This window comes from Lathamus discolor, chromosome 3 (genome assembly GCF_037157495.1).
Source record: "Lathamus discolor isolate bLatDis1 chromosome 3, bLatDis1.hap1, whole genome shotgun sequence".
NCBI lineage: Eukaryota > Metazoa > Chordata > Aves > Psittaciformes > Psittacidae > Lathamus > Lathamus discolor.
The window spans coordinates 124,649,892-124,677,703 of NC_088886.1; the positions used below are offsets into that span (position 1 = coordinate 124,649,892).

General features: G+C 42.6%; 1 long non-coding RNA gene across 4 annotated transcripts; it reads right to left on the reverse strand.

Annotated features, from left to right (window-relative positions):
• Positions 1 to 27,679, reverse strand: LOC136011217 (uncharacterized). Of its 4 annotated transcripts, XR_010611294.1 has the most exons (5): positions 27,543 to 27,679; positions 3,182 to 3,335; positions 2,097 to 2,198; positions 1,747 to 1,799; positions 484 to 635 (listed from the first exon to the last, which is right to left on the reverse strand). It is a non-coding gene; the product is annotated as an uncharacterized LOC136011217 (long non-coding RNA). The 4 variants fall into 4 exon arrangements; XR_010611295.1 differs by lacking the exons at positions 484 to 635; positions 1,747 to 1,799 and adding an exon at positions 1 to 130; XR_010611293.1 differs by lacking the exon at positions 1,747 to 1,799.
• Between the last annotated feature and the right edge of the window lie 133 nt (positions 27,680 to 27,812).

Consider the following 27,812-nt stretch of genomic DNA (forward strand, 5'->3'; position numbering starts at 1 on the left):
ATTATTCGACCACAGGAAAATGTATTGTTACACAAGTTAGCTATCTTGCAACTCTTGTCTTCTGGCCTAAGCTTCCACAGATGATGATGTTGGTCTTCAAGATGTCAGCCCTCATTTTTAAGGCTTAAACCTGTTACAATATAGAGAAATCTTAAAATAAGAACCAAATGCAGCTGGCACTCAGAAGTCTACATGAGGAAAGCTTGGCAACATTCTTGACAACTATTTTATTTATCAATTTATTTCAGATCAACAGGGTTTGATATTGCATGTCAAACTTGGAAGTGTATATTGAAATAATTGAGAAAAACAACTTCTACAAGTCAAACTGTGTCCATCAGGCTTTAAACTGAGCTCTGGAGTTTTGGGAGGGGGAGGAGGAGAAGAGTTCGACAGCTAAAGGGGTTTAATTTATTTCTTTTTTTAATAAAAATAAAGGCTCAGGTAGCAAGAAATGAAAGAGGCTGTTTTGGACAGAAGTGATTTTTGTTTATGATGATATTTTATTCAGAAGAAGAATTAAGTCCACTTCAATTGACACAAATCTATCTTTCACGGGGAGACACTGAACAGGTAAGTCGGAGGGTTTGCTATTGCTGCATTTAAATTGCCAGCATTGATATTCATTTCATTTCCTATGTGAAAAAGAAAAAAAGGAGGGGGGGAAAGGGAAAAAAGTCATTAAAAAACCCCAGTGAAGTGACTGAGCAATGCTGGACAGTCACTGGGACACCAACAGAGTCAGGCTGGACACAGTCTGATACCAATCCCCACCATAGTACGTGAAGAGCCCAGGACCCCACCAGATTCAAAGCCTGTCCTAGCTCTCTGCTCCTGGACACCCTGGCTGTACTGCTGGAAGCCACCACTGCAAGCAGAGTGGGACCCTGCCACCACAAGTGCCTCTGCTTTTGTAACTCCAGAGGCCCCTGGGCACACCACAGAGCAAGCACAGCTAAATCACACCACCTCTTCTCAAGAAGGCATGAGATCAGCTAACAGAGGCCTATACTTATTTAAAGACCATACACTTTGTACAACAGAAACCATCTTACTCCATCACTGCTCTCTGGCACGGAGGCTGACTTTGACATCTACAGTTATACCCCTAATCTTGCCCAGGAGCAGCTGCTCCATTTCTCTGCTACAGTGGTTTATTTTGGCATGTTATTCTTATTTTGTAAGAAGTGTTTTGCGTTTGTATAACCATGTAATTTTGTAGCTGCAGCTTTCCCTTCCTTACTTAACAGGTGATGCTGTACCAAGGCATATGCTGGTTGTCAATTCAACATGTTGGGGCTCATCAGCTTTTTGCTGGGGAACAGCCTGTGTTTCCAAGGTCTAGACCAGAGAAAGACCCTTGCAGCAATGTTAACTCAAGCCTCACTGAACAACAAGGCAGGAAAGAAAAACAACACCCACTTTTCTGAGTTACAGTTGTACCTCAGATACCTGCTTAGCCTCCGGGCTCCTTCAGGGTCAGAGGCATGGGGCTAACACTTTGTTTCCCCTTATATGCATGCACTTCAGGGTGGGCAAGAAGGTGGCAGATAGTTGTGGAAAAGGCATGAAGGTGAGGAAACAGATCATGTTCAGTTTTGAGAGCTAAAGCTGCATGAAAGCTCAGCCCATGAACAAAACTAATGTGTCCCACAGTCCCAGTGGGGATCCCAAGCAGTAAGAGATGTCTGTTCAGATAAATCAGGAGAAAATGTTCTGTGCTTCACAGGTCTCTGCTCTACTCACCCAGGACACATTCAGTCTTTTCTTAGGAGAGGCCATAATCACAGATCTCAGATCTTGCAAGCAACAGAAAGGCACATGAACTTGGCACTGTGACTCAGCCCATGCCAGCAAGAGCCCTGAGTCATGCCACTCTCACCCACATCTTGACCTTCCCCAGGTGTCAGCAGCACCAGAGCCAGTTAAGGCACCACAGACTCACACCACTTCCAGTTTCTTCAAGAAAGAGGACAGTTTTGATAAAATCAAATAAGCCTGTGCCTAATGTTAGTTTCTTTCAAAGCTTTCAAACAATGCTCAGTTCAAATCAGTCTCATTTGCACTTGTTGCATAAAAGTATGTGTTTTACCTACATGTCATTGTGCTATAGTGAAGACATGGTGCACCCAAGACACATCTAGGAATCTCAGTTTCTGTCCAGCACACAGATGTTGGAGACTAAGATGACATTATCACTGCAAAAAACACATTAGATCAGTTGACAAAGGAATGACTTAAATCACTCAAAGACCAAGGGGGAGAGTGACAGTCTTTTCTAAATTTACATTTTTTTTTACTCTTTAGCAAGAAACGAAACAAAATCTACATTAAGGACGCGATTGAGATTTACAAAGTGTAAGCACTTGGAGTTACAAACTGCCAGAATTTCAGATGTCAGTGTAATCTCAGTTCAACACTCTTGTGAATGCGCACTAAGAGACAGGTTTTACTTATTCGTATCACCCACCAATGAATGCAGGCACCTCATGAGTGGAAAGCAGAGCTGCATTACCATAACACATTGACAGAAGTTTAGGAAGGGGAGAGGAGAGAGGGAAAAAAAATAAATTCAAAAACCCCACTGAAAATAAACTGGGGAGCATAATACTGGAGAGAAACAAACCAAAAATGCATGAGGAGTTGCTAGCATAATAGCCCACACCAAACACATACAGCTCTAAGATACACCACTGTGACCTACAGAGTCATCTTTAGCAGTCAAAAGTAAAGTGGACCTTAAATACTTTTGTTGGGTTTTTTTGTTGGGTTTAGTGTTGTTTGGTTTTTTTTGATTGGGGTTTGTTTTCTGGAGATGGGGGGAATGGAGGAGGGGTGGTTTGGGGGTTTTGTTTGTTTTGGTGTTTGCCTTTATAAAGAAAAGAAATAGTCGAAATTTTCTGCATCTTTTCCTTCTTAATCTCAAGAAGCATGTCTTTCTGAGCATGTACTTCAAAGTAAATTACTGTACAGGTAAAGAACAGTATTCAAAACTGAACAAAAAAGTAAGCAGCCCACAAGTATCTCTTATACAACTGCTTATCTTCATTTTGATCTTCAACATAGATGCAGATTTGTTGGGAAGCATAAAGAAGGTCATGCTATGTATTTCTGAAGCGCCAGACAAAACCACATTCAATTATTTAAAATCTCATCCAGCTAGTATGGCATTTCTGCTTACCTCTAGGATTGAGAAACAGAAGTTTTTCCTTAATTAAAATTGCAGCTTGGTTTAAATCTTAAGGCCACTCTTGGTCATCCTTCTAAAACGTTCAAGAAAATGGTTGGTCTCAGACTCGTTCAGCTATAGCCACGACTGAAAGAAGAGTCCTGAGCTGATCAGAAAAAAAGAAAAGTACAGCTCTAGGGAATAAGTGTGCATTCTTGGAAGAGACAAATTAAACACAAATGCGAAAATACCATTTCAGGCTATTTTTATTACATATTTTCTCCGTAACTGAAAAGAAAAGCCCTATAAGATACAGAGGTAAAATAGATTCTGTGGAGTTGCCCAGAAATGCACTCTCATTTTAAGCAGTGCTAGCATTGCCAGCTCGAAGCGTTTAAGCACCATCATGACTTTTCAAGCCCTGAGAATCTTGTTATTTGCCTTATGGCTTTTTCACACATTAAATGCACTCAGATCACAATTTAAGCTTGACTCCATAACCGTCTTGGTAATATTGAGACTCCATATCATTTCAGCAGAAATTCGAGAGTCAAAAATATAGAAAAGCAAAGGATTTTAATGTAACTATGATTTGATGGACTAGAGGGTGTGAGCAGAAAATACTGCAAGAATAATAATTAAAATCACAGGACTTGGAAGTGCTTAGGCAACCTCATGAAATTACATTTTCTAGCATGTATTCCTTCAAGCTCACATGCCTCCAAGAGGCATCACAACAAGGGGTATCACAACTTTCATCAAAGAGTGTTGCTGCTGTCACCTTAACTTTATCATCAAGATTTTATTTTAGGTCTATTTCTTTCCCACAATTCTAGCTCACACATCTTTTTGTTTACTTCCCTCCTCCTGCATTGCAGCCATTCAGATACTAAACAAGGGCTTCCTAACTCGCACTCCCTCTGCTGACTCTCCAGTGGTGCAGTGGATTTTGATTTTAAATTTTATTTTTAATGGGCTATACATAATGCTCTTCATTCTAAAAGCATCCTGGCATTCTCACACACCTTTTTCAAGCTGAGAAAGAGAATCCAACCCACTGATCTTTAAAAGGTTCAAGTCAGATAGGTCTGTGGATTTTTTTTGGTGGCTTGATGCAACTGGAAAGTGTCACTGATTTGTCTCTGCATTTAATTATGTGTTCTGAGCAAAGCAGAAACCATCCATAGTTCTAGTAGTTTCAGCATAATATATAAAAGGAGAGAGCTGCTTGTTCTTCCCAGAGACCTTGATATCATCAGTAGCCCTGGATTGCACACACCACAGCCTTGTTATATATACTTTGTGTTGCATAGTGCGTGACCTAATATTATACTGATGAGATACTCTGTACCTAAAAGATGCCGCAGAGGAGGAGAGGAAAAGAGGAGAGTTTGGGGTTTGTGCCTAAAACACTTGCAGAGTTGTGGTATTTGTGGGCCTCAAATTCAGGTATGAAAGAGGACCATGAGGTCATCTGCTCCATCTTCCTTCACATGGTATGTGTGGATGCATATATATATTTAACCTTCAGTTTACCATTGCATATTATACCTTCTTAGGTGGCTATATCAAGGTCTTAAATGATTGCAGTAGCCAGAGCTTTTTCCTTTTTTGATATTCACCCCAAGCCTCCACCACCTTATGGTATGGCACCTCTTCCTTGGCCACACCTCTTCTATATCACATTGATCACAGCCTTTCCTGGCATAACCAGCCTTGTGCCTCTCTTGTCTGCTTGTGGCCACAGTTTAACCTCTCCTGATTACTGTCATCCTTCCTCAATTTCACCTTTCCAAATTCTTACATTCTTCTGTTTCCATCCTCCCCCCACTTAATCCATTTACAACGGAAGTCATAATATGACATCGCAGCATAAATTCAGCAACTGGATGAACAAAGGAATCACCCAGTACTTTACACAACGTGCACAGGCCCGTTCTTAGTACAACACGATTCTGATTCAGTAAGTGCTGTCAAGAGGATTTTACAAGAAGCTGAGCCAATATTGGGGAAAGAAAAGAGGGGTTTTTTTTTTCTTACTAACATACCATGAACATTTGTTAGAATTGAAAGGCAAATTTCTGATTAACCAGATTTATGACCTCTTTAACGTTCAAGCATTTGCAAAAAGTGAGTGCAAAGTTCTGCGCTCATGAATATTCTACCTCACATGAGCAAACTGTCGCCCAAGGTAAATTCCAAATTGTTTGTGTTTGTAAAATCAGGAATGTTAATTAGTTATATAAGTCACAATGTATTGTTTCTGTTCCTTAACTTGATGACAAAACTACTTAACACATCTTATATTGCGAAGTGTGAAAATTACCGATATACAATTTATCACTCATTTTGGATTGGTTAATTACACAAGTTCCCACACAGATTGCCTATGGCATATTTGTCTAATGATCTAATTATTCCCTGAAGAAATTAGTGAATAACTTTACATGACAAACCTGACAATTTCACAATCTGCTCCTGGACAATTTGTAAATAGATAAGTTTGATGATATTTTGATTTTTATCTATTGGTGAACTAGTCAATCAGAATTGCGGGTCTTCATCACCTCCAGAAAAATCAGACTGTTTTTATTTTAAATAACTATTTCCCCCACAGGCGAACTGGGTCTGCCCCAAGCATTACACATTTGCCTGTTTGTTAAATGGGTTGAGAATATGATTAAAGTAAATGGAAAAATAACCTAAATTAAGTGTGGAATTAGACAGCCAGTGCCTATGGTTTCTCTTTGGAGAAAGCTGAGCAGCATGTGCAAAAATAACATATCTAGAGGCTCATGAAGGCTAGACAGAGGTCACTTAAAGTCTGTCTGCCTAGAAACCCAGTCCACTAAAATTTCACCAGATTTTTATGTCCCAGACCAGCAAAGAATTGAGCAGTGTAATCTGCAAGCTGCAAAATACCAAAATTCCTGTGCTGTCAGAGCCCAGTCATAGTAAGGCTTATGCTTGGTATCAAGGTCTGTATTCAGCACCTGCGTTCACAAGGCAATGTGGGTGGAGCTCTATGTTGTTCTCTTTGGCTCTGTAATACAAGACTCTGAACAAAGGGATCGTGTAAAGCCCTTCAAAACCTGATCCCTTAACCCTTGGATAGTCAGGGCTGTGATCATCAATGGTACTGCCACTGGGTCTATATGGAGCTGCTAGCATAGGAGAGCCTTGCTCCTACATTCAGCTTACCAAGAACTTCTTGTTACTAGACAGGGTTTTAAAGACAGAGACTGCATTTCTTACAATGCTACAGTAAATATCTTCAGAAGGTGGTCAGTAACAAATCAGAAGTCTTCAGGGAAGGGGAAGAGGTATTTTATCATGACCACAAAAAAAACAAACAAACAAACAAACAAACTGAAAACAAACCAGCAGGAGAACTGCTAAGGCTTCTTTGTAGGAAAAAAAAAACATAGACCAATTCAACTGCAAAAGGACACGAAAAACTGGCCTTTTGGAGCACAGCCAGCCTGGTTTGGTTGCTATGACTAGGAAAAAAAAAAAAGAGTAGTCTTCCCTGAATTAGCCTCATTTAAAGATACTGAGCATTGACTTCACATATAAAGCCTGTTTTCACCCAATATCATACCCTGCACATAATAAAGTCTGACAACAGGTCATTTCAGTGGCTAAGGGCATAAACAGCTTGCAATAGAGTACACATCTAGATGCAATTACTAGTCTACATTATCTTCACTCTGCCAGATATATGAAAAATAGTGTTAAAATACTAAAGGTCATTCTGAAATGAATCAAGCCTTCCAGCATATTCTGATCCATACACAGCCCTGATCAGGCACAGAACAAGTCCTGGCTACCACCACTGTGTGGAAGTTGCACATCTTGAACGGAAAGCAAGGACCACACCTGTGGTCCCAAGCAGTTGCGATCCCTTACCTGTTGCCCCTAGAACCTCATGAGAAGGTGGTCTTTAAATAACAAGGAAAAGAAATAGGTGACAATCTTCCTAGAGAAAGATCTCAGAAAAGCCACAGTGACAATCAGGTGATCTTGTGGATCTCTTAGCCCCAAAGAGAGCACAAGTAGCTATGACTGCTCTAGTGCTGCTAACCATGAAATAGCAGAAAGCGACTCAAAGGCTAATTCCTGCCTGGCAGTAAGGTTAAATATTTTGCTTGGTGTAAGTGCTTGTCAATTTTTTAGCTTAATTTTGGCTTGGAAAGAAAAACATGCTATCAGAACCTGCATCTTTAAGGACTGAAACCCCGGGGGAGGAGAAGGCTGGAAAGCCTTGTTGTTATGCACTGCCAGTTGGAACCAGACCCAGATTAAAGCAGATTTCTCACAAGAATGTGAAGCATTGAGTGATGGCTGAATACCACATGTATCGCACCTTCACCAGCAGATCCCTGCTTCTGTCAGTACCTCCACGGGCTATCACACTGCAGTCCCCACTGCAACCAGCACCATTAGAAACCGAAAAATCACTCGAACACACCAGACAAGCCACTCAGCTGTGCTTGCCGCTTGCTTATGCAAAGTCCGTCCCTCCTTTCAAATTTCAGCCACACTTCATATTTCAGGCTGAAAACAGAGTCCAAGCCTGAACGTTTCTATATGTACAACACCTACTACTTTTTCCGCACTATCAAACCTGCCTAGCAGATCAATCACAAAAGACATATTCTATTCTTCAGCTCAGCACTCCCCTCCGATCACAAGAACAAGTAGCACTCAGGCAGCAACAGATTTCTCAAAGTGCATCCAGCTGTGCATCACGTAGCTCTGTTTTTATAAGGCGGATCAGATAAAACAGGAGAAAAAAAGATGACATTATAAGGTACAAGCGAGCTAACAAAGGGATGTGCTCACTTATATCAACAAAAGCTGAGGATAAGGTGATAACAGAGCTTGACAAAAAATACTTTGGCATTTCCGCTGTACCAAAGGACAGCACAGCCTCTGCTTACCAGTCCTTCATCTGTCACAGTTAACCAGTGAGGAAGCAGGGGGCTGAGAAAAGTGACAATTATTTTGAAGACTAGATTTTTAATATGTGCACCTGTAGCCTTGCTGTAATGAAAACCTTCATGGCTATGGCAGGCAGAGCACACTGATTGCACAGTACACAGGTGTACTATGAAAGATTGAGTCACCTTCACCTGAGAAGGATTGTACCCCAGGAGATCAGGCAGACAGCTGCTTCCAATATTTATGGGTCCAGGAGAAAAATAGAAAATTGTATGAGACTAGGACACATACCCATCCTAAGGGAGTTTGATGGCTTTGATGACTGAAGAGAGATAAATAAGAGAGTATTTGGGAATTATAGATTAATTACCTGTATTAAAAACTGTAGATAATACAAATAATAGCCATAATGTTCCCAGGTTCATTTAAAAAAAAAAAAGGTAAAACCTTACATGCACATCTGCAGGCCAGAAAACATGAAAATAGCTAAGAGTAAGCATTAACAGAGCACACAGTTAACCAGTGGAACTCTCAGCCACAAGACATTATCTTCCAATTGCTTAGCTATGACTGAATGAAAGGTTTTAAAATGGAAGCTAATTGCTGAGGCTAGAAAGGCCCTACTGGTTTGTGTCTGTTATCAGTTTTCTTACACTTTCCTCAGAGGCATTTTTTAACTGGGCGTTGCTGCAAATGGGATGTTGCAACAAGCGGACCTCTAGTTTGAGCCATCACAACAGTCGCATTTATGAGTTTGGGTTTTTTCTGAAGATCCCGTTTCAATGTAGAGTAGCACAAAGGGCACAGAAAACAAGAAAAAAATACATACAAATATCAGAATAAGATCTCAAGGGAAACATCTTAGTCTCTTTCTAGTTAATTCAAGAGTTACCTATAGCATATAAAGTAGTTCTAACCACACAGTTATTTTCATAATTGCAAAGGTTGGAAGTTTAATTAGACAATCAGAAGGAAGCCCTCAAGCCAGCCCATTTTCTTAAAGAGCTTTACCTAGGCACTGGGAGCAGCATTGTGTAATGCAGCTATTTACTCTGAATAGCATAACGTTCCCTTATCTTTTTTACCCTGATTAATTTCCTGACTGAAGTAGCACATAAAACCAAGCTGGTTAGACAACGTGTCAGGAGCCACGTGTCCTATTCAAATTTGAAATGGAGAGGGGCAGAACAGAGAGATTGAGCCTCTTCCCCTTTCCTTTCACATCTGTTCCAGGTGCACCATGCTTCTACTGTGACACCATTAAGACCATCTTCAGATCACAGCTCCTTCAAATACTGACTATGTGGGATAGAATTTTTTAATTTAATGGTCTTCAGGGATACAGAGTGAGGCCTGAAAACACAAATGCAGTGGAATTGGGGTTTGTGATGCAACTGAGCATCAAAAAGCCTTGATGGCCTCACAAGAACCGCTGGTGCAAGTGGGAGACCATCATACCAGGCCCTGGGCTGCCTACTTTCATCACGGCATCTCAGGTTCAGTTGCCTCCCTCCCCAAACACACCTGCATGCATGTACATGCTCACCCCCTTTTCAGGAATTTTACTATTGTTTGAGACAGAAAAGAGCGCATCCAAATTCTGCCAGGGCCTCCACAGATCAGGAGGGATGAGGGTTGAACCGCTGAGGATGAGGACGAGCAGCAAGTCGCGAGTGAAATGAGCCCCATTGCGGAGCACCAGGGTCTGACCATGGGTAAGGTGAGAACAAGCAGGCTCTGCGGGAAGGCTCTGGACTGCCTCCAGTCCCTACCAGCCTCCCCATGGACACCAGCCCTCAGCTGACTTTCGGCAAGCCACAGCCACTCTGTACGTCTGCTTCCTCCCGCAGAGCATAAACAGAAGCAGCTGGGCCCAGCTCTGCTCCGTCCCACATCTCGCCTTGCCATTTGCACCCACGCGCAGCAAGCGGTACCCAGCTACAACAGCGGCAATGTTTTCCACACACGTGACCGAGGTGCAAACGACAACCCGAGGCGCTGGCACATCCACCACCTGCCAGGCTGGGCCCCGCTCACCCCACCTTCCCCTCCTCCTCCTCCAGCCCCTCTCCTCCGCAGACTTCTGCTCCTCTCCCCACCCGGTCCCCGTGGAGGAAAACAACCTTCCTTTCGCGGGGCTTGTTTTCTCCTGAGTAGCAAGCCATCATCCTCCCCCCGCCGCACAGCAGCCTGGGAACACAGCTCGCTTTCCCACCCTCGTTACCTGTTTTGCTCCCTCCGGAGTCCCCCATTTCCCCGACAGTTTCCAGCAACAACGTTTAACCTCAACATTTAAAATCCCCGATGGCAAAGCATGACATTCAGTGCACAGCCAGAAGTTTGCTCCACCTCAGCCCCGCTCAACAGGCTTCCCCAGCTGCACAGCATCCCTAATTAATTGTACCCAGTAAGGTCCCTGCCCTGGACAGTCCCCACAGGAGCAGCTTCAGGGCTGAATTCAGTGGGGTTTCACATCTCTTTCTTTTGCGGAGGTGATACTACATTGCCAGCTACACTTTTTTACCATATGCAACACCAACACACTGGCAGTTAACAAGCTACAACACAGAACCACTTGGCAACACACAGAAAATGGGCAGAAAATCCTCAAGCAAGAGGGGAAAAAATAAATAATGCAATGAATTGTTCAGTATTAAGCATGCAAGAGAAAAATGTAAAGGAGAGGCTGCAAGAGCGTAAAGGTGCTCTCCCAGGCCTAAGCGTAACACCAAGGAGAGGAACCTCACAAAGGAAAGCAGCCGTTGTTTAACCATCAGAAAGTTGAGGCACCCAAGTAGTTTCTGGAGAGCAACAGAGGTGAAAAACCAGCCTAGTTTTCATGTCAGTTCCCCACTTGACGTCAACTGATGTGACTGCCTGCCCTGGCTAGGGATTCAGGAGCCCATGAGGTACCATCCAGTCCTGTGGGACCTCTGAATTTGACTGTCCCAGATGTTAACTACAATATGGACAATACTCATTTGTAGAAATCTTGGTGTAACTGTGCCAAAAACATCTGCTGTGGGCAGTAATGCCCTGGAAAGCAGAGGCCCAGGCAGCCTGGCTCTGCCCCAGGGTGCTGGTACAAGGAGCTGACGAAGAAGAGCACAAGCAGCAGTGAACTCAAGGTGGGAAAACTGAGTTTTGTTCCTGCTGCAGGAACGAAGTTTGGAGCTGTCTTCACTTGTAACACCACATAATTCTAGGTGGCTGCAGATTTATTACTGTATTTTCCCAAATTTGGAAGGCTTCCACTTTTGACCACATAAAAGAAAGAAGCTTTTTCCTTTCCTCAGTATGACCTCCATTTTCTATTCTCAAACAAAATCCATTATAGCAATGCCTGGAAATACAAAACATCTAATAATTTTTCCCAAGAATTCCTTTGAATTCTGCAATAGATTTAGCTTGGCCACAGCCCCCCTCCCCGCCTCTAGCAAGAGAAATTGCTTGCAAGATTCTCGACTTTTGAAAGATAATGATGGTTCAGTGTTCCCTGCAGTGATTTCTCACGTTATCAATTTGATTTGCAATCACAGCTGAAGGCCTATACCATGAATTACTCACCAATTAAGTAGTGCTTGCATGAAGGCTTTATATTTTACACCTTGACAGCTATTACAGTCAGAAGCTAGCTAGAGCTTTGACTTAAATGGGAACTATCAAATACTGAACAGTCTGAAGCAGAGTCCCAAGCTGACTTGGACAGAAGACATAACAGAGATAAATTTGCTGCTAACATTTTATCTTGGGTGGGATTAACAGCAGGAAAGACAAAATCAAAATATCCATATCTTCCTTGCTCTTTAACAGTAGACTTTTTAATCCTCCCTGAAGACATCCAGAAATATTATTTATGTCATGGAACAGGTATTGAGGAAGATAGCTGCCCTCTGCACAACTAATACGATTAATATCCTTGCATCATCTTCTCCCCCCCCCTTTAGGGAGAGGAGAGAGTGATGTCACTGCTCTAACCACATTGCATTATTATGTACCTTTGAAACAGAAAAATAGGTATGAAAAAATGTTAAGAGATTTTATTATTTATTCTAGATTTGTGCCTCAGACCCTTGTCAATTCAGGATCCCCAGAGTATCCCATGCTACTGTCCACAACCACATTTAAGACCCAAGAAATTCTCCTCTAGCCCACCAGAGACAGAGCAGTTTGACTATTCGTTTTGCTGCAGTTAAACCCTTTGGTAAGCACAGTGTCCTTGTACTCAGCCAAGCATTGGGGAATGTTTCATTTTTCACTTGTTTCCAGAAGTATAGTATAAAAGGTCTTTAACACATTTACTAGAGATTCCCTTTACTAGTTCCATTGATTTCAGACATAATACATGCAAATTTAGGTACTTTATCAGTGTCATAAAGCCTATTATCTATTGAATTTCAAGTCTGGGGTAACTCCCAGCAACCAAATACATTATTTAATAATAATTCTGTCATCAAGTGAAATCTTTCCCCAAGATAGATACTGAAAGCAGCCTGCCCACATAGCAAAAAATAGCAAGATCCTTATACTTTCTCAGAGGCTTTTCAACAGGGTCAGACCTGTGAAAGTGGCTATTACAGTGCTTTTATTTCATCTAAAATATTGAGCAAGATTGCTTATAGCAGAGGACTAAGTGGGCTTCCTATTTTGTTCACACTCTTGCTCTACACTCTTCCATGATCCCGCATTTTCTCTGTAATCCTCATCCAAAGTAAAATATGAAAAATATCAGGTTTCTCCAAAATAAATACCGGGAGTTGTTGACCAGATGATAAAGATTTTAATATTCATAAAACCAGAATGTCAAAAAAGAACATCCTGCATGAGAATGTTTCAAAGTCATAATTGTCATTCCCAAAATGCATGCAATACCAGGAAAAGCCTTGCTCTCTCCTCTCTCTGACATGAGGTAGACACAAAAGACTGAGAATTACCTGCTGGAAGTGTTCAGCTATTCTCTTTTTATTCTTGTCTATGCTGGCCAGCAAGCCAAACCAGTTTTGATTTCCATCTCTTTTATTTGTACATTGTTCAATCAGGCATGGGCCAATTCCACATTAAAAATAAATATGCTATGTCACCATCATGAACTGCGCTGGCTAAAACCATAACGTGTTGCTGATTAAGGCTGTGCAAATAGAGCATCCCCTAAAGCAAGAAGAATGGGCACCTGTACTCATGGGAACCGAGGAAGCAGCCAGTCTGGCATTTCAGCAGTTCTGATGACCCTCCAGAGGATTATCAGCTCCTAACTTGCAGTGGAAAGACCTGAGCCTCCACAGCCTACAGGGGAGTAAAAAAAGAAAGCAAGCCACAGATGCAGGTGATGGTTTTAGTCATGGTTTTCCACACCACGCAGAGATGAAAGAATGGCAAGGAAACTCTTCCATTTCTACACCAGCAACCTGTAAGGTACTGGAAGTGCAGTTCCCCAAAGTACTACAATATAAGTACTTCACCACTAGCCCTCTGCACTCCGAGGGCTAGTCTTCTCTTTGCTCCCCCCATCTGCAGTTCTTACAGTAGTATACTGCATGGCACAGATCAAAAACTTACCATCCTATGTATGCTTCTGTGCTCTGCATCTGTGAGTGTTGCACTGATTTTCATACAGTAAGCAGTGGGCTTGTGGTATAATGTGTGCTATTGGAAGTCCAGAAATGTGAGTTCAGTTTCCACTCTAACATAGATCTTCTGTTTATAACTAAAAGCTGCACTAATTTAACTTAAAATTAATTTTTAAACTCTGGCAAGAGGCTTTGTACAGATGCGTATTTCCATTTAGACTAAGCTTTTTCAGGTGCAGATCAAACTTAGGAACTTGAAATAAACCTGATTTACGCTGCAGTAGATTGCATTTGCAGATTTCACATCTGAATCCATTCGATTCATATTGAATCTATTTAATCTCCATTTTTAGTCTCCATTCCCTGCTTTCTGTGCCTATTTAAGTGTTAATCTCTGCCTTGTCCATATGAAGAAATTCACATATTCATGCAAAAATGAGAAATGCAGGTAGAGATTTTATAACCTTTCCCCAAATTGTGCCATGAAATGAATAGTTAAAAATCAACACAAAATATGTTGACCTACTATCTTATCTATTGTAGGGAAACAGTAGTAATTTCAATTTCTTTCAAAATACTTCACAGTTTCTACAAAAGCTGTGTGTAAAATTTGGGAGAGAAAGAAAAACAAAATACCAAATATTTGTTTTAATTTACTTGCACGCTGTGGTTCCTTACTTTAACTTGATCTCTTTGCCCTGGTCACATCTCCATTGCATTCCTTTCCTTAGGTGCTGGCCACCTCCATCATATGTTCTCCAAAGGCCTGTCCACATTATTTCTACTGGTATTTTAATTTGTCTCCACACTTGCTCTCTTGATTTGCCATTTCCTCTAGGGCAGACTTTGGTCTTCCAAGGCAAATGAACCTTACTTCCCACAATTTCAGATCTTTTCAATGAGCTTTTGACCCTCCTTCAACCTTGCGTCCATGTGTTTCTTTATATGCCACTGCACCACTTTTTTCCTCCCAAGAAGAAAACCAAACAAGCAGTGTAGTTTCATCATTTTGCAAGCCCTTCCTTCACTCTGCTTGCCTGAAAGATAGAAGCTTGAGTCTCAGAGAACCTTTCTTAGTTAAAGATGAACTTCAGTCTTCCAAGCATTAGCCTTGAGCAGTCATCAACACCTGCACAACAGCAGATCTGCATTTCTCTTCTGGAAACCCTGTCCTCCCACAGCCCCCATGACACTTGTCCTCCTTAATCACTTCCACTGCATCCTCTTATCCCCATCTTTCTATGCTGCCTCTCCCCAGTCCCAGTTTCTAGGAAGATTTGCCTGGCCTTCACTGCCTCTGCTTTCTGCAAGGCGATGGCACAACACATACACCCAGGTCTAGCAGGGTAACTTCCCCTGCAACTTCTCTGCTGCACCAAGTAAAAGTCTCACTCTCTGGCTGGTTTGTCTATATGGGTAAGGAAGTTCAACACGGGTAGAAATACCCTTTTAGCCTTCTCTGAAGTGATCCTTGTTATCTATCTCACCAGTCATTTTGGGCCATCCTTTTTGTCTGATCCACTGGCCTTTAGCTAGGCCTTGACTTTATTGTTCTAGGTCCTCTTATTAATACTAAGTAGTCCTTGCAGAGTCACACCAAACAACCTAAAACACAGCCTTCCACGAACCTCTGTATGAGTGTAACGTGGACCTTCTTATAAAATCAGTAGGATAAACGTGTGCCACCATTTTATGTATGCAGCTTTGATCCACTGGTCCCCTACAGGATTCTGCTGCAAAGACCAATTGATCATTAACTACATTTTGTTCATAAGCTCCTTGGGAAGGCACCATATTTTGTTGTCTGCCTGTGTATTGCCTAGAGCAATAAGGTCCCTTCACACCATCGCAGTGTCGATAATATATACTCCCAACTGTGCTAGGTGCTATACATACATACAGCGACACATAGTAGATTGGCACTACCACTTTTTTCTTTGTTGTCTGCTAATCTAGGTAACAGATGATCACAAGACAGAAGAATAAATGACCTTGCATTATATAATTTCACATCCCAAACAGATAAAACCAACAGATATTTGTAAAGCAATTTGACTGGGAAAAGGGTGACACACTACTAATGGAGGTAATCTGAATCACAATAGAAAGTACAGGCACAATGTCACAGAAGGGATACCTAGAGCAATTTGTAATATTTTCCAATAAACAGATATTGTTAACCTGTAGTCACTGAGATATGGTAGGATACCCGAGATACTGAGGAAAAAGAAATGCTTTTCACTAGCACATATAGCAGCAACAGTAGCAGTCATGCAATACAAAAAATTGACCTCAAGTTTACCACCACTGGGAAATAAATCCCTGAGGTTTGGGGATCTGCTCCTACCTAGTTTCTCTCCATGGGCCTCTGCACAACAGACTGCAGAAATCAGGAGAACACTCCTCTTTATGAGAGAATTGTTAGGCTGCTTTTGTTTCACTATGGAATAAGCATTAACAAACTGTATAACCAGAAGTGACATCCCAGCAGCACACATGGGTACACACAAATTAATGCTACCTTCTCAGTGATAGCATTCCATTCATGGGTCAGACTCAACCAAACTTCAACCCTCTTACAGTTTCCTTTAAAACAGCCCATGCAGACCACAGAGCAGGCTGCAGAAAGGTTCAGAGCTGTGCTCACTGCAGCACACACAGCCTGCAAGAGACCAGGAGCACTCCTGCCATGCCCAGCATCACCTACAGGAGCTACTGGCCAGCACTGCCAGGTGTACAAGCAAGTAGCACGTACTCACTCTTCCCAAACTCCTCCCAAGCATGAGATCAACTTTTCATTCTTACCCAATGCATAGATGTTTGCCAGAGATTAAAACAAACATTGCTGTGGTTTCTGTTAGCATCAGATCAGGAGGACTGTTAGGTGCTAATGCTTGACATGGTAGTTCCATCTGCAAAGTTACCTCTCCTCCCAGCTGATCATCTCAGGGTATTCCAACCCAAGCCATTCTATGATTCTATGATTTGATGATTCTTAGGAGTTTTCATGTATTTGTGCCACTGCTGTTCTTCCATGGTGCCTTTCACTCAAAATCATTACATTGCAGTCAAAGAAGCAGACACTAGGAAAACCCTCAGTTCAATAGTTCCTGTGCTGCAGGGCAGAGGTTAAAAGCAAACCCTCCTGGTACCCAGCCCTTCTTAGTTGGCTGTATGACACCTCCTGAGCTGTGCAGCAGAAGCAGATCTGGGATTATCTTTGAGTTATTGGTGGAGTTACCACAATTTTATTACACTCACCCCCACCCCCCCCAAAACTCACACACCTCATTCCTGGAAGCAGGAACGTAAAAGGTCTCACACACTAGCAAGTCTTGCTCCCCATCTCCTGCTGCCTGCAGCAGAGGGTGTGACAGCACACCTCTGCCATCATCAGTTCTGGAGGAACATCCCCATGGGAAAGACATCTGAGCAAATGCAATTCTTTGTTTAATGCCCTGATCACTGAAAAAGCTTTTGCTCTTCTTCACATCACATTGGCTTTTCACTGTATGATGAGAGAGGGGGGGACCTTACCTGAACTGAAGCAAATGCCAGTTCCAGGCTGCTGCTTTCCTTAAAATACCCTCACGCACACTTTTTAGGCAGGCAAAGATGTTTCACAGACACAGGCCTGCTTCTGAATGCATTCTATCAACATTAAAGAGGAATTACTCCAGCAGAGGCAAAACCAGTGTAAAACAAGCACAAGTGGGATAAGAATCACATCCTTCATTTCAGCCTGTGTAGCTTTTTCCCCCCTTACATAAGCCTCAACACTCCAAGTTCAAGGCAAAAGCTTGCAATATTTCTATGTTATCCTCAGTAATGTGACAAGAGCAATTACAGAGTCCAGGGAAGCTAAGTAACACTGCTAAAACAGTGGGTGGTCTACTGGCTTGAATAGCTTCTGTTCACTAACATTGTAGTGGGAGTCCCCCAAACTCCCACTTTGTACCCTAGGTAATTCAACCACCCTCTGCAACACTGGCCTTTTTGTCTGCGACATCCTGGCAGCAGCACTGTTTAGCTGACTTGAGACATACCCAAGTTCTTTCAGGTGGTCTGCAAAGTTAACTCACCCTTAAAAAGTTTGTCGTTGGTACCCACCATACCTCCTTTATTCTCTGTTTCAGTCGAAAGCTCTAGGCAGAAGCACACTGAACATTTTGCAAGGAAATCTGCTCAGAGACAGCTATTCCAGGTGCAGAGGATTTTGCTGAGTACAGCATTATTTGGGGCATTCTCTGGAAAAAAATTATCTACTTTTACAGTAAAAGAGCCATTTGCCATGTGCAATGCGCTGAAATACTTTGCCACAGCAAAGTCTGGTCTAAACATGTTGTTGGCCAATAAAAGGGGGGAAACACGCTGCCAGTAAACATTTGCGTGGTATGTCTTTGAAGGCTTCAAGGCAGACTAAATGGAATAATTGTGAAGACGTATTATTTATAATACAACAAATCTTCCCCACAAGATATAGGTCTCCATTAACCTAGTACCCAACTGCTTTTAAGTGCATTTTTTAATGTGTTTACCCTGCTAAGGGAGTTATGTTTTATTATCTCCATTTTGCATTTGGGGAATTGAGGTACTAGGAGATTAATAGATTTGCTCGAGGTTACATAGCAAATCTCCAGCAAAGCACAAATGCAGACCAAGTGTCCCAGATTGTTCTTCTCCACTGGATGTATCCATCGATATGCCAGGACACATTAAAACATCAAAGGTCTCTTGTGATGTGACTTTTTCCTGTATAAAAGAAGACCAATCTCATGCAAGCAGGAAACCCTGTACTGGAGTCCACAGAAGTTTTTCTGTTCACACAAAAGCTGAAGCAAAGCCTGGAGTTGTTGATGGAATATCCTCATTTTTCCAGCTACCCAGTGCATTCAACCCAAATTCACAACTACTTTTTCACTGATGAAACCTGCTGCATCTGGCAAACAACCTATTCACTGATAAAGAGTCACTGACACACAGTCTTATATTTCACATACTATCATATGGATCATGAATCATAGAATAGTTAGGGTTGGAAAGGACCTTCAGATCATCCAGTTCCAACCCCCCTGCTGTGGGCAGAGACACCACACACTAGACCATGTCACCCAAGGCTCCGTCCAACCTGGCCTTGAACACTGCCAGGAACGGAGCATTCACAACTTCCTTGGGCAACCTGTTCTGGTGCCTCATCACCCTCACAGTAAAGAACTTCTTCCTTATATCCAACCCAAACTTCCCCTGTTTAAGTTTGGACCCATTACCCCTTGTCCTATCACTACAGTCCCTAATTAAGAGTCTCTGCTTCACATCTCCCTCAAGCTTAGTGGAACTACAGAAGGGTTCAGCTTTTGAAAATCTGCCCACACAATGAATCTGCTGAATGTGGCTTTGAAACCCTTTCTATGGGACAATGGTTTTCTGGATTGGCTGGTGTGGTTTTCTTCTTGACTTACGTGAAGAAGTGGTGGGAGACAATATCTGAATCTTTCACTGTATTGTACACCACTGTGTAGGGGAAAACCATTGGGGTGGATTGTTTTATGAGATTTAGTAGCAGAAAACCTCTTTTACTATGTCCTCTTTACCAGCTCTCCATTAAGTCAATCTCACTGAAAGCAAGACGCATAGTGCTCTCCAGACCATGGCGGAGTTCGGGGAACTGAGAATACTGCAAACCCCTCTCTCCTGTTCCTCAAATACCAGCTTAGCCTCCTCACCCAATCCTTCCTGGGAGGAAGAGACACTAACCAGTGCAAGTATAATGTTGTAGCTTTCAACAGGATGAAGTTTCCATTAATTCCCAGGCTCCAGTTTAAACCTAAGAGAAGTTTGAATAAGAGAGCTGATGATAATGGGAGCATGGTATTCTATGCCACACATGCTCTTGTCGGTCCATAAACTGAGATGCCATAAAACCTCGCTGCATTATCACAAAAATAAGAAAGAACCAAGGACTTTGCCTAAAGCATCTTACTTGGGAAGGCAGTCCTGGGACCTTAGATTATTCACTTCCAAGACTAAAAACTCATTTTAGCAAAAAGTGAGTTACACCAAAGAAGTTCTATGGAGAACATGAGACTGGTGACCTGTTTCTCATCAGCATGAACTGTGGATCCACTTTCATAGAATCATAGAACAGTTACGGTTTGAAAGGACATTAAGATCATCCAGTTCCAACCCCCCTGCCATGGGCAGGAACACCTCACACTAAACCATGTTACCAAGGCTCTGTCCAACCTGGCCTTGAACACTGCCAGGGATGGGGCACTCACAACTTCCCTGGGCAACCCATTCCAGTGCCTCACCACCCTAACAGTAAAGAACTTCTTCCTTATATCCAATCTAAACTTCCCCTGTTTAAGTTTGAACCCATTACCCCTTGTCCTGTCACTACAGTCCCTGATGAAGAGCCCCTCCCCAGCATCCTTATAGCCCCCCTTCAGGTACTGGAGAGCTGCTATGAGGTCTCCACACAGCCTTCTCTTCTCCAGGCTGAACAGCCCCAACTTCCTCAGCCTGTCTTCATACGGGAGGTGCTCCAGTCCCCTGATCATCTTCGCGGCTCTCCTCTGGACTTGTTCCAACAGTTCCATGTCCTTTTGATGTCGAGGACACCAGAACTGCACACAATACTCCAGGTGAGGTCTCACAAGAGCAGAGTAGAGGGGCAGGATCACCTCCTTCAACCTGCTGGTCACACTCCTTTTGATGCAGCCCAGGATACGGTTGGCTTTCTGGGCTGCGAGCGCACTCAAGCCGGCCCATGTTCATTTTCTCGTCAACCAACACCCCCAAGTCCTTCTCTGCAGGGCTGCTCTGAATCTCTTCTTTGCCCAACCTGTAGCTGTGCCTGGGATTGCTCCAACCCAGGTGTAGGACCTTGTACTTGGCATGTTCAAACTTCATGAGGTTGGCATCACTTTACCTCACAAAACATCAGTGGCAAAGCTCAGTAAGTCTGCTCTGCAAGTCATCACATCTAAGTCAGCTTCATGACTTAAGCAAGCAAGATTTAGTCCTCACTGCAGAGCTGCCACCAAAGAGAGCACAAGCAGGCTTCCTTCAGCAAGCAGGGCAGATTGCATTTTCCATTTGGGGGATGCATACAGGTAAACAGTAGCAGTGCACCTCCAGGCTGCTCCACGCCTCATGTCACTTTGCACATGGCTACCCCAAGGAGGGAAGGTGGTTTTTCAAGGCAAAATACAAAACTGAGTAGCTCAGATATCCTTATCCTTTTTCACCAAGGTAAGCCTAACATGCAGAACATGATACTCTGCCTCCAGCACAGTGTCTAGGCTGCTCAAGACATGCTCGACATCCCCCCCACTTGAAAATTATTCGGTATCAAATGTTCGCCAGTGTTTTGAACAGCTAAACAATGAATTTTCCCACTGCCTCTCCTGCTAATGACGAGCGAAAAAAGAATCCCCTAGGGAATTTCCCTTCATCTGCTCACGAGTGCCACTTTGCTAGTCACATTTATCTGACAAATCTTACAGATGGCTTGGCACGAGCCTGCAACAAGCACACCATCTTTGGAGCTGGGATTGGCCGCACAAGCCACGCGACGCTTTCTTTGGCAAATTGGGCAAGCCTGCAGCAGAGCCCCATACCCACAGTAGCAACCAGAGAAACACCCTTAGAAAATTTACAACTTCATCCAGTGCTGTTTCAGCAGAAGACACCAATGAAGGTGACGGCGTTTCCGACACTACGGCCACCCCACAAGGAGCAGTCTCTCGGCACAAAAGTTTTGCTCTGACCCAGACAGAAAGATATCCTGGAAAATGACTCCCATTGAGTCATTTTCCTGCTGTTTTTGTACTGAATGCGTTTCTGTTAAAGATGAATTTTCCCCATTAAAATAATGGGGAAGAGAATATAAAGACCCATCTGCAGACCACATTTTAAGAAGGGTTTTTGTTTGTTTTCCAGCATTGTCTGTGAAAAGTTGGTTGAGTCTTCCGAGCTCTTTCCAGATGTGTACTTTCCTCATGCTACGTACCCAACTGTAATTCCAGTTTGAAAGCTGTTTGACTCAGGCGAACGAATAGCAGGATTTTAAAACAGATACAAATAGTAAAACTAGGGCTTTGTGCAATCCCATAGGTACTATAGATGGGACTGTCCAAACACAGACCTCTAATCCACCAAGAAAATGCCCTTAAGACCTGTTCAGAGTCAGACTTAAACCCATAAAATCCAGGAAATTCAGAGATAAGCCTGGATATCTGAACTGATATTCTGTCCTCAATTCACCTTACTGGGTAAATGTTAACGAATGCATTTGTTTATTCCATACAGTTCTACGCAGGGAATATCTACAATCTGATATTATGGGAGGAGGTGATTTTTTTCTCCTGTATGTCTGTGTGTAGGAGTTGCTCAATATAATTTATTCTCTTTCACAATAAGACTTTACAGCTCCTTGATCCTTTCAGAGCTATGCAGGGTCTGTCTTGTAAAGCTTCAGAGAGGAGGCCTCAAAGAAAAACCAGTTATTACAGGAAACGTGGCTGATTTTCAGTACTCCACAGTCTCTAATTTCCATTCATACTAAGCTGGTATTCTAGCACAAAACATCATCCATTCACAGAGGATCTGAACCCAGACCTTCACAGGCAGCTTGAGACAGAGTTCCCCAGTCAAGACCAGAGGAGACCCAGAACACACAACAGCTTTGCTTTGGAGTAACAACCCACATGTGCCTGCTGCAACAACCTGCATAGCAGAGTTACCACATTGAGTACAAGCAGAAGAACAGCTATACCGGTCCATCTAGCCCAGCATCAACTCTCCTGTAGCAGTCAAAGAACCAGAAAACAGTAGAAGCAAGGCAACCACTTATGCTATTTCCCTCACATTTCTACTAGCCTCCAGCTATTTTCAGATCAAGGTATTTCCTAAGCAGATGTGGTTTCTAGCTACTTACTAATCCTCCATGCGTTTCTTTATACAAACTTGTCCAGTCATCCTTTGAACCCTAACAAGCTTTTATCCTCCACAGGCACCTTTGGCAGTGAATTCCTTGTGTCCACTACCACTTGCATGGAGAACACACATCTCCTTTTCTCTGCTTTGGGCCTGGCTTCTTCTAGTTCATTTAATGACCTTAATTGATGTACTGCCACAGAACAAACAATCCCTGCTCACCTTCTGACTGCTGCTTTGCAGAATTCACTCCTACCCCACCAACATCTCCTCTTCCTTAGGCTGAGGATTTTCAGTATAATTGATAGTTCCTCACATGGAAGCCATTCAGCACAGCATTTTAATCTTTTAAAGCATTCCAAGTTCTGCTATGTTCAAGATGAGCGGTCCATAACTGCTTGTGCTGTTCAAGGTAGTGGCAAGTATGGCTGATGTACAAACCATCTCTTTTGTTTCCTTCTGAGCTCCAAGCACAATTCTTTCACTTCACTCTCTGGAAACACTGTCTTTCACATGTTAGAGGAGTACAAAGTTGTTAAAAGGTTTGTCCTTAGTTTTACAGGTAATCTGCAAAGTGACAGAGAAGTAGAACAAAATCTCCAGGACCCATTCTGACACAGGGGAGTCCAGTGGAACTTTCCAATGTTGAGCCTTTGCCCTGGTGGCTTAGGCAAATTCCCATTTGGACAAAGTACACTTTAAAATTTTAAAGTTATATGAAGCAGTCTTAAATTAAATTATAAAATTATGCCCAGGGAATGAATGAGAAAGAATGGGGCTATTCTTTCACCTTATCAATGATGGATATCATGACACATACGTAATTCGAGTCCTGCTACGTTTAGGAACACATGTCTGAGCTTCCAGGTGCACTCAGAGCAACACAAATACCAGAGTCCTGACATTCCCAATCCAGAAATTACAACTGTGAAATCAGCTTCCAGCAAAAATGGTAAGCAAAACCCACGGCCCCAACTTGGCCACCATCAGCTGCTCTTCTCTCTCTGTCCCCAAAATACACAGTACAAATGAGTTTAGGCTGAGCGAATACTTCTGCAGCATGAGAAGACTGATGTGGCAGAGACTCCCAAAGTCTGCTAAAGGTTTTGCTATTACCAGCTGATTTGATGGAAAAGATATGCAGATACTACTGTGATGGGCAGCCCTGCAAGCCCGTAGGATAGATAAAACTTCTATTTATGACAAAATTAAACCTGATAAAAAAATGGCACTATTCCACTGAAATCAATAAGGTTGCACCTGTGAATGCCAGCTGTGAGTTGAGTCAATTTGAGGTTCTCAAATGATGTAAAGTGCTTCAGGAGGAAAGATGCTATATTTAGGTGCCATATTATTGCTATGTAGACATTTTCATAACCCCTAATTATGGGGCTTTTTTGCAAGCTCTGTAGTATTAACTGGATTGGATAAATATATAATTAGAGAGTGTTTCAACATGCACACTCTTGATGCTAGAAGCTTTATCAGCTCTTTCTTTTCTTCATGGTCTGTTTTGCTTTGCTTTTAAAGCTGTTTCTATCAATTATGGCAAGATTTACTCAGAGCCCCAGTAAAGGGTCACCATAGACATCTCAGCAGAACAGATCTACATTTATGTTCCATAACTCTCCTGTTTTCAGGAAAGACAGCTCTAGGGTGACATTGTATAACATTGACAGAAGCTAAGCTGATCAGACAGGGGGGAAAGAAAAAAAATAGGAAAAGAGAAAAAAAGGGGGGCACACACAGCAGCGAAGAAACTTTCAGATGTTCCCTGAGCCCAAATTATTTATAGGATAAGAGTTTCTACTCCAATAGCTTTGATAGAAGATCTGCTGCCTAAATATTCGCTTCATCCTGCTCCTCTCTTCTGCCAGTGGACAGAAAGGAAGACCTAAGAAGGTTCATTTTCTGCATGGCACCAGGGATGCACAAACAGTTTCAAAGATTTCTAGATAGGAGGCAAATACATCCCTGCCTTAAAGAACAACCACCCTAACAAATTACTAAATTGCTTGACACAAGAAAGGCAAGCTATGGGTTTGGAAGGTTTTTTCAGTATCCTGCTTGTCAAATTAAAAGATACCATTAACTTTTCAATCCACTCAGTAGTCCAGGGTGGGGGGAGGTGGGGGGGGGTGGGGTGAAGGAGGGATTAGAAAAGCAGCACCAGCATTTTCCTTCCTAGGTGTTGATAAAGTCTGTTTGACCCTTTATTGCCAAGAAAAAGAAAAAAAGCTTTAAGCAAATAACGCTTGTTCTCACTTTTCTGATCAGGCATGGCCAATAAATTATTTGGCAGGTTCTTTCAACTGTGTTTATGAACCTTTTCCCCTTGTGCCAGCTTATATCGAGTGAGAATTTGAAAAGCTAAATTAAAAGTATAAACACTTCAAAACAGAAGTTAAGAATAGAAAGAATTAAGGATATTGCTAGAGTGACATGATACGGATGCTGTATTTTTAAACAAACAGCTCACAATGGTATTATGACATGAGTAATAATTCCTGATGCCACGACCGTATTGCAGAAAAGAACAATAGCTGCTATTACCAGCTATGGAGATACAGAGAGCACAATACCGGGAGGCTGGCTGCTGATTGATCTAAAGCAAGGGTTTTGTCTGAAAGCCAACAGGATAAAAATCACACCCGGTGCAAACGGGTGCAACAACGGAAGTTCGTGGAGTTGCAGCATCTTCAGCTAGGCTCTGCTATTGCACCAAAAGTACTATGGCCTTTGCTCTGTGTGGTCTTGCAGCCTGTTTATGGCTGTAATTGACTGGGGAATTCCAATTTGGTAGGATTTTGAACCTATTTTGCACAGGTGTGAATAACTGAATTTGGCCCTACATTAATCCTAACAGATTTTTAAGCCCAGCAAGTCACAGAGCACCTCTGAATTGTTGTAATGTTCAACATCATCACAATAAAGTCTGACAGAGACAGGGTGCTGGTGGTTATAGGCAGATGAACTGGTTTGCCTTTCCTTTTGTTGTTATATCTAGTATAACTTTGGAGTAAGACTGGTGATGCTAAAGAAAAAGATTACTGTAAGAGTTAGCATATTCACAGGCTTGACAAACAAAGCATGGAATCAGATCCTGGGGTGCACTTACAGCATGTGCTTCCTGTAATTGAAAATCTATTTGCAGCACAGAGAGTAGAAAAAGCTTTCATTTGGGGTAAAACTTAAACATAAGCTTTACTTTCCCTGTTTGATGCAGTAACCCAGTTCAAGACAGTATGGTCTGGAAGCAATGTGCTCCAAGATTCACATGTCAACAATTGCCATGGGGTGGGGGGTTAAGAACAAAGTAAGGGAACCCACCCATAAAGTGAAATATAGGGCTTGATTCATTGTCACACACTGTTAACATAGCGATTTGACCACTGTGGTGTGCAGCTAATATAAACAGAGACGGCTTAAATCCTAAGTCTCTGTAGCTATCACATAGTTAATAAGAAACACTCAGCACAGAGGTTTAGGTGGGCTCACTCTGCCCAAGTGCTGCCCAGCAGCTCCCAGTGCAGGAATCATGGCTCAATGCAAAATGTGTGACCAGGGTGCTATGGTGTTCTGCCTTTCTCAGCTTTTACAGCAACACTGGGGACCCCTGACAGCTATCCTAAAGACAGCCTCAAGGTTGCTCCAAACTGTGCTAAAGACCAAACCAGCTTCTGAACAATTTCAAAGCACAGGTTAAGCAAAAGTGGTTTGCTGCACTTTCTTGGTTGTGGAGCTGGCTGGAACACAGCCACATCTGAGAACAGGCTGCCTTCTCTTCAGCCATCATAAGAGCACCTACACAGCACATACTTAATGCAAGACAGCATACTTAAGATGAGGCACCCCAAAGCCAAGAGAACTACTCAAAGCAGTGGGCAGCTACACTGGATTACCTCCAATCTACCATCAGGATCCCCCAAAACACATTTTACTACAGAGGCATTAGCAAGGCAAAGTTGATTTGCTTAGAGAAAGCCTTGCTTTTCTTGTCTGTGTGTTTGCACATAAAATGCACGCTCACCCATGCAAACATGCCACCCCGATCAAGTCAAACATACACAACGCATTTAAGACATAAATAAATAGTTATGAGTCACTGATAACCACCTCATAAATTACATGGTCTTACAAAGTATCACTGCTAAAGATAATTCATACAATTGGATACAAAATATGCATATATGACTCTCATTAGGACAGATAAGAGTTGTTTGTTTCCTTTCAAAGAGCTCAAGGCCTTAATTTACAAGGTCCTGAATTATTTTTCTTAAGCTTAAAGTCCCACATCTGTAGGTCAGTTCCAAAACCTGACCCAAAAACAAACCATAAGAGAGCAAACCTGACCACAGTGAGCATAGTGAATAGGAGATGGGACAAGGGGGTCTAAAAATCCAAGAGCCCAGTCTTTTCCAGCTCACAGGAGTCAGTTCTGCTAGCATTAATAGACTTTTCCTCAAATGCGTATTGCTTCAGCATCCACCTCTCCTACCTCACTCCTGTTGCACTGCCCAGGACAAGGCTCCCCATCACCCAGGCGAGGAGCTAAGCTACAGCCGCAGTAAAGCACAGCCACTGCAGCTCTTCCACAGCTTGTGACAAACTCTTCTGTGGGAGCGGGCAGAAGACACTCCATCCAACAAAGCAAAGAAGGACAAGATCAGCCCTGCAGCCTCCGCTTGGGCAAAACCTAAATGCCACTTTGGTACCACTTGACTGACACAGCCCAAACATGGCGTGTTTGTTTTGCTGACACATAGGTTTAAGTTTTCTCCCCAGCCACATCTTCTTTCCCCTTGGATACAATAGTCATCTTCATAGCACTTATTATAACATATTGCAGCGATAACGTGCAATTATCCTCAAAAACAAAGCAAAAGCTCAAGATAAAAATAACAGGCACTGAGCACACTTACCAGCTGGAGGAAGGCAGTGAGGCAGTACTAGCTGCAGCCTACTACAACACAGCCATTTTAGGGCTGCAGCTGCCTCTCCCAAGCCTGTTTTAAAAGACCAGTCTGCAGGAGGACATATCAGAAGATGAGCCCTCTCCAAAAGAAGATCCAAAGTGAGAAGGAGCAGGCAGCAACAGGGCTCAGCAGAGTGCTCATTAGGTGGAGATGTGCCTCACCTGGGGTCTGTGTGCTTTGCAGCTGGATTCAGTGATTGCATTTGGGCCAGGAAAG